This window comes from Sarcophilus harrisii, chromosome 6 (assembly GCF_902635505.1).
Source record: "Sarcophilus harrisii chromosome 6, mSarHar1.11, whole genome shotgun sequence".
In the NCBI taxonomy this organism is placed as follows: domain Eukaryota; kingdom Metazoa; phylum Chordata; class Mammalia; order Dasyuromorphia; family Dasyuridae; genus Sarcophilus; species Sarcophilus harrisii.
The window spans coordinates 6,777,688-6,793,194 of NC_045431.1; the positions used below are offsets into that span (position 1 = coordinate 6,777,688).

Here is a 15,507-nt window from a genome sequence, read left to right on the forward strand (position 1 = left end):
AAAATGTCCCTGAAATTGGCTCTTGGAGTAGTATATTTCAAGGGAACCTTAAAAGCAAGATAAGGCTGAATACAGACCTACATTAAAAAGGGGGGATCTAACCCTGAACAAAAGAAAAGGGGGTAGTAGTAAGACTCGAATGACTTCATTTTATGGAGATTTTATAAGACTTTGGCTATATGGGCTTGGAATTATTAACCCAGTGGGTTAGTTCTTTATGAGGTAATGTGCAAACCAATCCAATCCAATCCAGTCTTTCTGATATATGAAGACTGTTCAGAAATTCTTAACTTGGGGTTCATGGACTTGGCTTTTGTAAAATATTTTGACAGCTGAACTTCAATATAACTCAGCTCCTTTGTACTCCTGTGTATTTGATTTTAGTATTTAAATACATCATTCAGAAAAGGGGTTCATAGGCTTCACCAGATTGCCAAAGAGGCCCAAGAAATGAAATAGGTCCAGAGTCCCTATTCTGGTTCTTCCATTTGAATGGCAAAATTTAGAGAAATCAAGATTTGAACAACTTTATTTGTCTGCTTTAAAAAGTGATCTGGAAGGAATCATGCAAGAATGAGAGAGGGAAGGGTATTAAACTGTTAAACATATTTTAAATGTGCATTATTATAAATAATATGACATGGGCAGCTGGGTGGAACACTGGATAAAGAACCAGGCTTGGAATCAGGAAGGCTCATGAGCCTTCATGAGTTCAAATCCAGCTGTGGGACTCTGGGTTTAATCGCTTAACTCTATTTGCCTCCGTCTCCTCATCTGTAAAGTGAGTTGGGGAAAGAAATGGCAAATCCCTCCAGCATCTCTGCCAAGAAAACCCCACATAGGGTCACAAAGAATCAGGAGCAATTAAAGCACCAACAACCACCCCACTATGGCGTAGTAGAACAAGCACCAAAGTGGGCATCCAGAGACTGGGGGTTTAATGCCGGATCTGCCACTAATTAGTCACATGAGGCAGAATCAGTGCGATGAAAAAGACCCAGATTTGGGTCCCCCAATTGTGGCTCCATTCTGTATTACCTGGAGACTTCTGAGAACCATTAGTACTTTCTTAGCCTCATCAACAGTAAAATGGGGGAGTCAGATTAGAAGAGTTGCTGAGTCCTTTCCAAATCTAAATCTATGATCCCATGACCCCAAACAATCCACTGGCCACTCGGGGCCTCACTTTTCACCCCTGTAAAAGTAATCAGTTGGATTTATGATCTCAGAGGTCGCTTCCCAATCCAGCAATTCGTGTTTCTTAGAACACTGTATACTGCTGCAAGAATGGGAGGAAGCAGCCAATCTCCCTATGCTACGAAAGGCGTGACATTTTTATTTTACCCCATTCACAATGAAAAACATTGGAAAATGCATTTGGCTTTGTTTTATATCTCCACTGGAAGGATATAGAAGAGACAAGAGTTTCCAGAGAAAACACACAGTCTTTGTTTTCAAAATAAATTTTAAGTAGACCCTTGTAGGCAGGTTTGATCGATCGAAACTATTGGCAGACAGGATTCTAGATAGTTGGCATTCTGGATGGTCAGATTTTGACCATATATTCATCTTACTTTTCCTAAGCTAATTTAGCTGTGGAATACTCTGGACTTTGAAATGGATTGGCTGAATCCATGAATTCTTATCTGGTTTGGAGGATAGGGACACATGGATCAAGCCAGGATGGAGGAGAATTAGGGAAATTCCCAAGTGAAATAATGCATATTATATTTATTGTTGTATTAAAAAACCATCTATAATATGTTCTTGACATGTATGGAATTTCATGCTTAATAATTTAGAAAGTCAAAAATAACTAATATCAACATTTTAAACACAGTATCTATTCTCATATTAAATTCAATAGTTCTGAATACAATTAACTTTGGTTCAATCTATCAAAATAAGTATTTTAGTAATAACTACTACTTTGTGGCCAATGAAATCCAATTCTATAACATTAAGTAGGGTTGGGTGAAAAATAAACATGGATAAGAAATAAACAATAGGGAGAGGTCAGACCGTAAACACATAGGGTGGGCCCATATTGGTAGATCAAATCTTCCACAAATGGCTTCCACAGACCAAGGGGCATAGGATTAGAAAGATTATATAATTCATATTGTAGTCCAATCACTAAGTTCAATAGAGAAATATAAGTTGCTACTCCTATTTTTTAATGTATAAACTAAAGATGTCATTGAATGGTCTTTTATAGCACTTAAGAAGCCATTATAGGTTCCAGACTTGCCCCCAAAGTGTTGGTGCACATAAGTTATTAAAGTTTTCAAGTGCACTAAAACTTTAAGATCCTATAGACTTTTCCCAGCCCTATATTTGAGTTGCCAACTGTAGTACATAAAATTTGGTGGAGTCCAAAGCTTTATGGCAATCAATCAATGTTTTTCAGTGTCTCATACATCTTAGTTGCTATAGTAAGCTCTGGGGACACAAAAAGAGGCAAAAAAAAAAATCCCCTTAATGGGAATCTAATGGGAATTACATTGAAAACATGCAAACAAATATATACAAAGCAAGCTTTATGCTGAATAAATAGGAAATAAATAACAGTCGTCACTATAATTAAGAAGGATTGGCAAAGGCTTCCAGTAAAAGATGAAATTTTATCTAGAAAGTAGGGGGCCTACAGGTGAAGCAGAAGAGGGAATAAACATGGAGGGCAGTCAGAGAAATGCCTGTAGCCAAGAGCTGGCTCGAAGACCAGCCAAGAGGCCAGGGCTGAAGAAGACCTGTTGGGGAGTCAAGTGGAAGAAGACTGGAACAGGAGGAAAGGACTAGGCTCCCAAAGCTTCTCCAGAAGTTTCCCTTAGACGTCTTACTTTCTGCCCTATACTATGTCTATAAGGTAATAGCTATTTGTATAACTAGAGATGTCTGTACGTTTACATGACATTATCTGCAAATGAACGGCGCGGTAAGGAAGAAACATGGTACCACTGGGTTCACAGGCAGAGGACACAATCACACTTCTAGGACTTAGGGGCTGGCAGCTGCTGATGCAGTGGAGAGAGCAGCACCGAGCCTGGACTCAGGATGACCGAAATTCAAATCCAGTCTCAGACACTCAGGAGCTGTGGGACCACAGGCACAGTCCTTTAATCCTGATTGCCTCGGTTTCCTCATCTATAAAATGAGCTGGAGAAGGAAATAACAAATGAGTATCTTTGCCAAGAAAACCTAAACAGGAGCACAACTAAAACAACTGAGCAACAACAATAATGACCTTGGAAAGGTCATTTCGCTTTCCTTCCTTATCCATACAATGAGGTAGAATAGACCCTCTCAAAAGGAGCGGCTTCTGACTTCTAACTTGGAAAACAAGGAAATCAACTCTCAGAAAAAAGGACAACTCTAAGTCAGAGGACGGGTTATTTTTTAAAGTATGGAAGGACATATGGCATTCTATCTTTTAGTATAAAGTGACCGAAGGCATGGGCCATAGGGTTAGTAACATCCTTGATGGGCAGTGTGGTCTTGGAGTGCAGTCCTCCATGTGCCAAACTGTGCGTTAAACACATAAGGTGTTTGCTAGAATGTTATTTGGTTATTAGATTGGTTCTTTTTATCTTTAGTGAATTGAATTGAGGTGACTTGCTCCAGCCTAAAAGTTGAGATCATACAATCTATGAGTTTCAGAGCTAGAAGGACCTTGAAGATCGTCTCCCTCAGAGATAGTAACTCCTTTTGTGCCGTGGAGCCCTCAGTCAGTGTGGCAGGGTCTCGGGACCCCTTATCAGAAAGATGCTGAAAACGACATAGGATTCCAAAAGGAGCCAACTAGAGTGAAATAATGTTCTCAAAATGTTTTAAGAAATAGGCTTGTGGATTTAAAAAATAAAAACAAGTTCACAAACACAAGGCTCCCTGGTCATACAATCTGCTCATTTTACAGATCCAGAATCTGAGGTCATGGGAGGAAAAATAACTCAAGAGAAGTCATTCAGTGAGTCATTGGCAAAGCCATGAGTAGAAAGGCAGATAACAGAAATAAGCCTGGTTCCAGGGACATGTAACTTCACATGTTACAGAAAATCTATCCAATGCTTTACTGAACAGCAATGTTTAGCTGTTCAGAAAACTGACTCCCTTCCCTTGTCTTGTGCAACATTCTGCCTCTACCCTACCCAGAGGTGTCCTGCAGGTAAAGTTAATGGAGCAGGGGCCTGAAAAGTCTGAATTTGGGAAATGCCCTATATTTGAGGAAGCCTATTAGAAAGCACCCTCACTGCAGTCAGTAGTCAGCAATAGAAAGTAGAGCTACAATTTGGGACCTTTAAAAAAAAAACATAACCAGACACCCTTTAAACTTCCAAGGTCTGTCCTCATCACCAGTACAAAGTACACATCCTGCAGGCTGCCATTTTGTAGTCCCCAGGCCCCTTCAAGACTTCCTTGTTACTTATTTATCCTAACATTAAATTTAAAAATGTTTGAGGGTCTGGGGGTATTTTTAGCAAGCCTGTACGAGATACGGCTTGCACTGAGCCCGCATCCCATACAGTTGTCCCCGGGGCCCACTCTCTATAAAGGCAACCAGGTCACAGGAGTAAATATTCCAAAGGTTAATTTTAACAGATTTCTGTCAGGGGAATAGTTGGTCATAAAGTATCATTTCCACTTCATCTCTTTCTTTTTGTGAAGGATCATAAATAGGTGACAGCAAATGCTGTGACCTTGTGCTGGGAGCGACTCAGTTCTTAGTGAGGGCTGAGAGTTGTTAAGTAGAAAAGATGCAGAATGCTAGCTTTGGAGCCACAGAGCCTGGATTTCAATCCTAGGCCTCCCACTTGCTGTGAGCTTGAGTCACTTCCTCCTGCTGCCTCAGTTTCCTCATTTAGATGCTGTGATAGAAGCACAGAAATGATGAACTACAATGTTCCTTCTTCTCATGTCAAAAATAAGCTAACAAAAAAGATGTACAATTTAAAAAGGCCTTTGGGTGATGTGTTAGGGGACCGTGAGTTTTACACTCCGACATTGTGGAGACTACAAGTTGTGGAGCCATCAGAACAACACCAGGTTCAGCATCCGTATCTCTGGATTAAAGTCCTGACTTCAATACTCTCAGTGGCTGAGAGACTTCTCTTGACTTAGCCTCAGGTTCCTTAGGATTGAAGTTTACTACACTTTCCTCGGAGAGTTATTGGATGGGAAGCATTTTGTGAACCCTAAAGCATCCAAGCTTGTACATGAATACTTCATGTGTGTATGTGTATATATGTGCACATGGATATACATGTGTATCTAAATAGAATCAGTCGCCATATCCCACTAACTCAACCTCCCTAGCATTTCTCAAACCCATCGTGTCTCCATCTACACAGCCAGATCTAGTTCAGTGTGGTTCACATCACTTCTCTTCAACACCGTCTAAGGGCCTTCTAATTGGACCCTCTCTCCAATCTGACTTCCACCCAACTGCCGAATTAATCTTCCCAAAGCACATGTGTGACTGTCTCGCTCCCATACTCCATTATCTGTCTCCCTGTCGTCTCTGGCTCTGGCCCACCTTCCCGACTTGTCTCCCATTGTTCCTCTCGTGTTCATGTTCCAGCCAAACTGGCCTGTCTGCTCTTCCCAAACTTGATATTCCCCTTTCTGATATTCCCCTTTCTGCCTTCATGCACTTTGTTTCCTGGACCCGGAAAGTCTCCTTAGTCACTTCTGCCTTTAGAATGCTGAGCTTCCTTCCAGAGCCAACGGGGTCACTAATTCCCACCGGAAGCCTTTTTCTTAACTGACGGCTGATCTTTAATCCCCCTCTTTCCTTCAACTGATCTTGTGCTTACTTATCCATGTAAATGTTGTGAGACTGTTTCTGGCTTTGTCCTTGGAGCCCTGCTACAGCGCCTTGCAGTGCTCCAGAAATGGTGTTTAATGAATAATGGGTTCAATATAAATATGAATTCATATTCTAATTATATACGTTCAACCTTAGGACCGTCTATGGTCACTTAATAGCACACCCTGAGTCTTCGGGAACAATTGTTAGCATTTATAGAGTATTTTTAGACTGTGTAAATATTTTTTCATTTGATCCTCATAACAATCCTGTGAGATAGGTGCTATTAGTATCCTCATTTTATGTATGAGGTAACTGAGGCACAGAATGGTTAATATGTGTCTCTGGTGGGATTTGAGCTCAGGTTCTTCCAACATGACCCCTTGCCCATTACACTGCCCTCCTGCTCATCCATATTCCCTATGGTCAGAAGGGTCTCGAAGATGCCCAGAATGGGGATTCACTATTTCGAAAGACAGACCGTTCCATTGCCTCTTTATTTCTAAATGAAAACAGGGTTTGAAATTTTTGTTTCTCTCAAGGACCATGTTGAAGACCCCGGCTTGAGTTTGGCAGTTTTTAGTTTGTTAAAATACTGACCTCTAGTGTTCGAAAGGAATAACCAAAAACTTGGTTTTGAAAAGATTTCCAAACAGTCAGAATTTGAGGGACTTTTCAGGTCATCTAATCCAAGCTCTACTTTCTATAAAAGGATAAAAAACTCGGGCCCGCGCTGGGAAATGGATTGCCCAAGATCTTCGGCTTACTGTCAAAACCGCTATTTTGAGCTTAATCCCCGACCATGTAGACTACAATGTTCCAAACCATTGGACGTCCATAAAATCACTCAAAGTATGGGTGGGGGAATTCAAGACTAAAGGGACTATTTTAAGATTGTAATGAGAATACACTACATTTACTGCATTTTTTTTCAAATCCACATCAGAAAATAGCAGATTTCTCAGAATATCTGGGTTTGAATAACAATTCCAAAACTTGCTATTTGACTCTCTCATCAGAAAAAGTGACTTAAGCTCTATGAGCCAAAATCACCTCATCCATAAAATGGGGACAATAGTGTTTTCACTCCAGCATTATCTAGCCTTACAAGACTATTGTGAGTAAATTACCTTGCAATCTTTTAAGTGCCATTTAAGTATGAGTTTCTTTTTATTTCATTGCAAATGAATATTAAAAATGGCAATCTTTGATCAAATGAAATAATATGTAATATGTATTATATAGCATAACTTAAATTATAACAATGCAGTAATATATGACAAAAATGATATAATATATGTCATATATAATATTCTTTTATAATTAGTTTGGGAAATTGTTACAACTGAGACAGTAACATTCCTGTCCCAACTAACTTACAATAATTTCAAATTGAAATTGCCCAAGAAGACTGAAGTCCCTCCAGGTCTTAGATATCAAAGGAACATAAAATCAGAAGAGGCATTCTGATTTCAAGGCTACCAATTCACCACTTCCATCATCTGATGTAGCAAAAGACTCTGCAGATGCTGGCCCTTACTGCTCTTACTTAAACCAAGCAGGATTGTTTATTAGCTAATAAATTCTTTGAGACCAGAGACTGCAACTTTTCGACACCCTTGACACTTTGCCCATGGCCTTGTGCAGAGTAAGTCCTTGCTCAAAAGCTTCTTGAATAAGCTTGAATGAGAATTAAATGAGTCAATGTTTCTGTTCTTTCCTTTCATCAGACTAGACAGCATCACTAAAGTATTAAACACAATTTTATTGAATCTTTCTTGATATACTTCATTTTTAAAATCGCTTTCATTTCTAAATATATCTCTCTTCTCTCCTCCATCTAATAACTCTCCCTAGAAACAAAAATTAAAAAGAAAGAAGAGGAAAAAAAGTTTGGAAAAACCAACATATAATCTGAATTTGATAATATGTATGTATATGTATACATATATATGTATACACACACATGAAATTTCATAGTCACAGACCTCCATCTCTCCACTGAGAGGAGAGAAATCTTTTCCCATTTCTTCTGCAGGGATAAACTTAGTATTGTAATTACCCACCATTCACTTTAATTGATTTGGGTTTTGTTGTTGTTCTTTCCATTTATACTATTTAGTCATTGTGTATATCAATTTGTTCATTGTGTTTACTTGATTTTGCATCAGCTTGTATAAGTTTTCACCTATTTCTCTGAATTCTTCATATTTACAGGTTTTATGGCCCAGCAATTTTGAATTGCATTCATATGTCAGAATTTGTTTGGCCTTTTAACAATCAATGAGAATCCACTGTGCTTCCACTACTTTCCAATCACAAAAAAAGAGTATACTCATTTACACCCTGAAAAATGTTACCATCTTTAGATTTCAGTTAAGAATTTATCTGTTTTTATTTTTTTTAAGTGCAAATCTTTCTTTAAAGACACCCCTGCCTTCTTCTTCAAGCAAATTCTAGGAACCATAGGAAATCATAGTCTCCAACTCACATGTTAGCCTTGTTTCAGGAGTTTGCTGATAAATTGATTTTGTTAGAATTAGATGTTAGCTACGGAGATTATCCTCCCAAGCCATCTCCCAAGAGTCTTTTAAACCCTAATATATACCTAACTTAAAGCACAGTATTTATTCTATTTCAATTTTACTTGTCCATTTGGTGTAGTGGAAGGATACTTATTAGCTCTGTACTCAGAGCACATGAGTTCCTATCTTAGCTCCAAGTCTTACTGCTTGTGTGATCTTGGTCAAGTCATTTAAGCTCCATGAGTCTAGAGTATTTTTCATCTCTAAAATGAGTGGGTTGGAAATTTCTTCCATCTTTCCACCTACAAACATATGCACCTGTAAAAATATCCCTCTCCTCTACCTAATGACCCTGCCTTTAAAACTTTGTTTCTATGGGGAAGATTCATTTTATTCTCTATCTCAGATTTCTTCTTCCCTGCTCATTGGTGACGTTGACTCCCTGAGATATGACACTAGAGAAGAGGGACTCTTTGGGCAAATATAGGGAAGGAGGCAGAACACATGGGCAGAAATAATTTGGTAACTCTATAGGTTTGTGAGAAAAGGCACTGTCAGCACCACAGCCAGCGGTTGTGGCAAAACTAAGCAATAGTTGCCTGGTTCAGCACTGATGTCTGCGGATAGCAAGGGAAATCTCTGCTGAAAGCTGGGCTACTTTATACCAGAAAGAATTGAAAGACTTTACCATACTAAGAATTCTTAAGGAGGAAAAAGGTCTATAACTAGAGTCCATGACTTCAATCAGGCTGCTTCACTTCCAGGTTTTTTGGCAATCTGGTCAGATCAAGAATGAGAGTGAAATCCAGGGAAGCCTCTGGAATATGACAGGGATTTCCTAATCCTGTTATCTCTTCCTGAGAGCCCTATTCTGCAGGTGGATAGCCAGAGAAAAATTACATAAATCGGTCCAAACCTCTTTTGGTTTTGGTACCAGGGACTAGGGGTCAGAGTCATAATAAGGCCTGGATCTACTATGGGAAAGTTTTTTGGAGATAGCTTTCTTTACATTTTTTATTAGATATCAGTTCCAAGACTTCATCCTATCATTCTAATTTTTAGTCTTTGGAGCTAGAAATAACAGTCACTTCTCTAGATCAATCATTCTCTATGAGTTCTGAATTGGAGAACCAAAATCAGTTACTCCCCTGATTAGGGATTAAAAGTTTATGAATTGGGATCCACAATTATAGTCCTTTTTTAAAAATGAAAATAACCCATATTTAACAATAACTTGAGGAAATGATTGCAAATTGCAGGAAATAAGGAAACATAGAGAAATTAATATCATTGCCTACATAATAAATTTAAAAATCTTAGGAGAAATGTGTAAATTCCCCCCCCCAAAAAAAAAGATGTCTGTTTCACTGTATTCTCCAAGTCAAAGATTTTCACCTCTGATTTTTTCCCTCATATTAGAATAACTCGAGTTACTTTATATAATAGCATGAAATTTTAAAAATGAAATTAATTTCACTTAATTCTTTAAAATAAATTAGATCACACATTTAGGAAGAGAGAAGAAGTGCGACAAAATCAAACAAATCTGTTAGAGGACTGAGAACTCAAAATAAGTTTATAAATAACTGAAGAAGAATAAGAAAATTTCATATTTCAGTAGCTAGAAAGCAAAAGAAAGAAATACAAGCATACCTCTGAGGTAATTTAGTTCTAGACCCCTAGCAATAAAGCAAATATTATAATAAAGTGAGTTACATGAATTTTTTTGTTTTCCAATACATATAAATATTATGTTTACACTATAATATGGTCTGTTAATAGTATTATGTCTTTAAAAATGAATATACCTTAATTTTTAAAATACTTTATTTCTAAAGATGCTACTTATAATCTGAGCCTTCAGTGAGCTATCATGATCTCTTTGCTGGTAGAAGATCTTGCTTCAATATCGATGGCTGCTGACCAATCAGGTTGGTGGTTACTAAAAGTTGGGGTAGCTGTGACAATTTCTTAAAATAATAAAACAATAAATTTTGTTGCATCGATTAGCTCTTCCTTCCACTTGAACACTTAGAGGCAACTATAGGGGTATTAACTGGCCTAATTATAATACTGTTGTGTCTCATGGAACAAGGAGACCTGAGATAAGGGAGAATGACTGGGGAATGGCTAGTTAGTCAGAATACACACAACATTTATCAGTGAAATTCATTGTCTTATATGGGCATCATTTATGATGCTCTAAAATGATTATAATAGTAATAGCAAAGATAGCTGATTTCAGACCACTACAGAAGATATAATAATAATAATAATAATAATAATAATAATAATAAAGTTTGAAATATTGTGAGAATTAACAAAATGTGATATGGAGACATTACGTTGGAAAAACAGTGCCCAATTAATTTGCTCAGTGCAAGGTTTCCACAAACTTTCAATCTGTAAAACAAAATTCTAAAAAATTTATGAAACACAATAAATGAAAGTACAATAAATAAGTCTAAGTAAACCCCTGGTCCCATGGGTACTATTGTTTCTGGCACCAAAACCCAAAATAAGTATCTGTATTTTAATTTTTTTTAATATTTGGATTAATAAGAGCCGATATCAATTTATCCTTTAAACATATAGTTCCAGTTGTTTGAATGACTTCAATTATATCTTGGCAGGCAATGTGAAGGGATCAATGCCTCTTTGTACCTCTTCATACCAGGAGATGATGAATCTGATACAGTGAAACACAAGATTCAGTAAGTGGCTAGTTACCAAAGCAACCTTTATTTCATTGATTTGTTCTTGATTATACTACCTTAGTGTTTCATGATGCTGGATCTATTCTAATATGAAATATTTAATACTTTACAATACTGTACATTTAATTTAAGAATGACATCTACGTACATCTAGAAGTAGTACCCATTTAAATGCAACCATTATAACCCAGGAATAGCATATTTTGAAATATTAATAAACTGAACAATGCTTTATCGTGGCTTTTCTCCAAATAGAAGAATTTTCCTTTCCAAGATGCTGACCTGGCAAAGGCTATCCCTGCCTACCTAATCTCTTGGCTAAGCTGCTAAACAGGCAAGATGCTTTAATAAGATTACTCTTGAAGGTTGCCTGAGGAGCATTTACACTTTTAAAAACATAAATGTAAAATTTTGTGCTTATATCTAGAGACATAGATATAGAAACAGACATATAATATATATACACATGTGTATGTTTATATATGTGTAAATCACTATAATATGTGCATTACTTAGGATATTAGGATATTTCTCCATCGTTGTTGTAGCAAATATAGTGCTCCTTTTCCTGACCCTTTTTCTTAAAGTCTCATTGATAAGCTGGAATAGGCCTGATTTGAGAGTCAGGAGATTTTAATATTGGGTATATTCTCAAGTCGTGTGAACTAGGGCAAATTACTCAATCTTTGGATGCCGATTTTCTCATCTATAAAATGAGGATAATAATACCCATAATTATAGGCAGCATAGAGAAATAGATTGTTAGCCTTACAGGCAAAAAAAAAAAAAAAACTTGGTTCTAAGTTCTTCTTTTCATACATACTGGCTCTGTGACTCTGGGTGAGCCATTTAAATTCTCTCTTCTATAAGCAACTCTCTAAAATTGTAAGCTACATAGGAGGTGATAATCTGGATTGGTACAGGGAATTGTCTTCCCAGGAGTTCTCAACATTGCTGAAATCAGAAATATGAGCCCCACAAATACTATGGTTCAAAATTCAAAGTATTCTTTGAGAGACTCAGATGAGATAATGTATGTAAAATTCTTTGCAAACTTTAAAGCAGTATTCAAATGTCAGCTATTTTCTTTGTGCCAACTTCATTTTCTCTTCTTGGTCTGCCTTCCTCTTATAGTTTCTAACACTTTGGGCTTTTTTCTTTATTTTGTTCTTTTATTCTGTCTCTCCATGTTGCCACGTTAAGCCGGCCAATACCATCCCTGGCACTTACAGTGATCACGGGAAGGGAAGGAAGACAAAAAATAGAATGTCAAGTTAGGTGAGTAACTCGGACTCCAGTTCAGTGAGGATGATCAATGAGTGAAGAAAGGCAATGAGAAGTGAGAATGAACAGATAGATTACAGGTATATTAAGAAATCTCATCCCCTTCCCCCCTTAAAAAAAAAAAGGGCCAGAATTTGGAACTGAAATTCCATTTTGGGAGCAAAAGGAAGCCTTGGAAAAGCCTGGAGGAGATAAAACAATAGCACATGTGTATCTCTTCCACTAGACTCTAAGTATCAAAAGGAAGAACCATGGGTTAATAGGTTCTGATGCCTCTTCAAGCAAAAATAGATGCTCAGTAAATGAGTTTTAGTGAGCTAGTTGATTTCCAAAGGTTTGATACATTTCAAAGCATTTTAAGATTCCCCTTCCTGATCTCATTCCATACTCATTAACAATTCTTTAAGTTAAGTAAGAATAGAAGCTGAAATCTTCTTTGAGTGTCAGATGCAAGAGAATCGGATCATACCATTTTAAAGTTGAAAGAAATCTGAGAAAGCACATAATATAATTCCTTTAATTGAAAAGATAAGGGAACTGGTCAAGCTAATTATAATTACACAAGGTCATGGAGTCAGGGGTTGAAATTAGTCCAGGATGGACCAGGATGCCCGCTCTGAACTATGTGACTGGATAGCATGGTGGTACAAAGAGTACTCATTATGATGTTAGAAGACCTGGACTCAAATCCCAACTGTATTACCTCCATGACAATAGGCAAGCTTCTCAGCCCTTTGAAGAAGGACAGAATCCTCAAAGCACTGCCTTTGGGATCTTTGGCAAGTCATTTAGCTTATTTAGCCTTTTATTTCCTCATATGGAAAATAAGGATTTGGACTAAGTGACAGTTTCACTTTTATCTTGGCTTTATGTCTTATGTATCCAATAGCCTTTTCTTCTCTGGCACCTTAAGTATATAACATCCAGATCTGTAGAAGTCAAAAAATTATTCATTCCCCTCTGGCCATCTCTTTGCATTTAACTAGGCTGATATTCAAATGAGTCACAGAAGAAGACTCATTCAACTCTTGAAGAAACTGGGTCTAAGATGAGACAAAGTTAAATGGAGCCCAAATGTCCCAGATTCCTGGACATTAGAGAATATTCAGATATTTGAAAACCCAATATTCCTATGTGCTTATGACCCCCATGAGTCTTCCCACTTCCAGGCTACATGTCCTTAGTTCTTTCAGCTGCTTCTCATGTAACATGATCAGAGGTCCTTTGCCATCCTCTTTTCCCCTATGGATAATCTCTGAGTTTACCAATATTTTTCCTAAAATGTGCCTCAGAGAACGGAACACAAGATTACTAAATTCATTGATGAGCCAACAACTATGACCTTCCTTATCTGGACAATTGCTCTCAATGCAAACTTAATCTTACTTTGGCTTTTTAAATTGCCAGATAATTGTTAACTCATGACATCAAAAGCCCCAGACATCTTAAAGATGAACTTCTGATCCAAGGCAATCCCAATAGACTTTAGATAGAAAATGCCATCTGCATAACTATGGAGATTGAATGTAAATCAACTCATGCTATATTCACTTCTTTTTCCTGTTTTTTTTCTCTCCCATGGTTTTTCCCTTTTGTTCTGATTTTTTTCTCCCAACATAATTCACAAAACAATGTATATTAAAAATCAATCAATAAATATGCCTGTAAGGAAAAAAAAAAGATAAACACCTGTCTAGCCACACATCTCCCAGTTTATTGCTTTTGTTTTTTTTTTTTTTAATTTAGTGCAAGGCTCTTAATTTATCTTTATAAAAATTACATCTAATTTTGTTCAATTCAATCCAACCTTCTAGTTTTTGAAGATATGATGACATTCTATCAGTGTCATTTATTCCTCCTAGCTTTGGATTATCTGTAGATTTGAATAAGTTTGCTCTGTATGTCATTATCCACACCATTAAAAAATAAATGTTAAAGGGCAACCTGGCCCCTCACAGACCCCTGGGGAACTCCCCTTGAGATCTCTTTCCGACTGACATCAAAATGTCAATAAGTCTTTGGGTGCAGCCATTCAACCAGTTTGAAAGAACCCAATTATATTATTGTCCATCCCGTATGTCTCCATCTCTAAGAGTAGCTTAAAGAGCTTTGTCAAATACTTTTCTTCATTTTAGGGAAACTGCATCTAGCATTTCCTTAATCTAAGAGTCTTATAACTTTGCCCCCCCACCAAAAAAAAAAAAAAAAAGGAAGGGAGAAGATTAGGTTGGTTAGCTTAGCCTGACCTATTTTTGAGGATTTTTTACATTAGCCACTGTGACCACTTCTTCCATTTCTAAGCACACTAACCTTATCTCTAATAATGTAATGTGTAATTTTACTAGCATTTGAACTGTTGATTGCTATGGAGGAGGAGGATGAACATTAGTATTCTGAAACTGTTTCTGGAGAAACATCTCCCCAGAAAAAGTAACCTCCAGAAACAAAATAAAGCAGCCCTAGGGTTTTGTAAATAGAAACCCTTGGTCTTTATTTCGTTCCCCTTCTTAATGACAACAAGCTAGTATAGTATGAATATGTCTTGAAAGAGTCCTCTTGTGAACCACAGAGAAATGCATTTTCCCAATGGAGCAAAGCTGATCTTTATTAACTCCTATAGCTCCACAGCCCAGCTCATCCCTACCCCCATTACTTTGCTGTGGTGGGCTGTGTACTTTAAGTAACTCTAGCATGCAATAATAAGTTCTATATAAATATTAGCTATAATAATACTAATACCAGTTGACCCTGCATGATTGAAGCTGCCATCAACCTGGGCAGTCTTTCTGAACTGGCTAATATATTTCTTCGAGTTTCCAGTTTGGCTACTCACTTTATTTGACCTCCAATTATAAAGGCCTACTGCTGAGTCAGATTCTTCTTGGGCTGAAAAAACTCACAATGGTGGCTTATAATTTATAGGCTCCATTCTTTTCCCTTTTTCAATAAATGCAGAATTTGCCCTTCTCCAGAAAAGCAGCATCTCTTCCCCTTCTTATGACAGTTCAAAGATGACTGACAAACCTCTCAAAAATATGTATTTTTTTCCTAAATCTATTGGTCAGGGGAAGCTAGATGGTGCAGTGGCTAGAGCACTGAATCAGGAGGACCCAAATTCAAATTCAGCCTCAGACACTTAACACTTACTGTGTGATTCTGAGGAAGTCACTTAATCCCA

General features: G+C 37.4%; 1 protein-coding gene across 1 annotated transcript in view; it reads left to right on the top strand.

The window, feature by feature from the left end:
• The first annotated feature begins 10,931 nt into the window (after positions 1–10,931).
• CC2D2A (coiled-coil and C2 domain containing 2A) overlaps positions 10,932–15,507 on the top strand; it is a 124,806-nt gene continuing 120,230 nt past the window's right edge. Inside the window, exon 1 of the mRNA XM_031941381.1 lies at positions 10,932–11,042. The gene's annotated coding sequence lies outside the window, so the exon portion shown is untranslated. The remainder of the gene's footprint in view (positions 11,043–15,507) is intronic.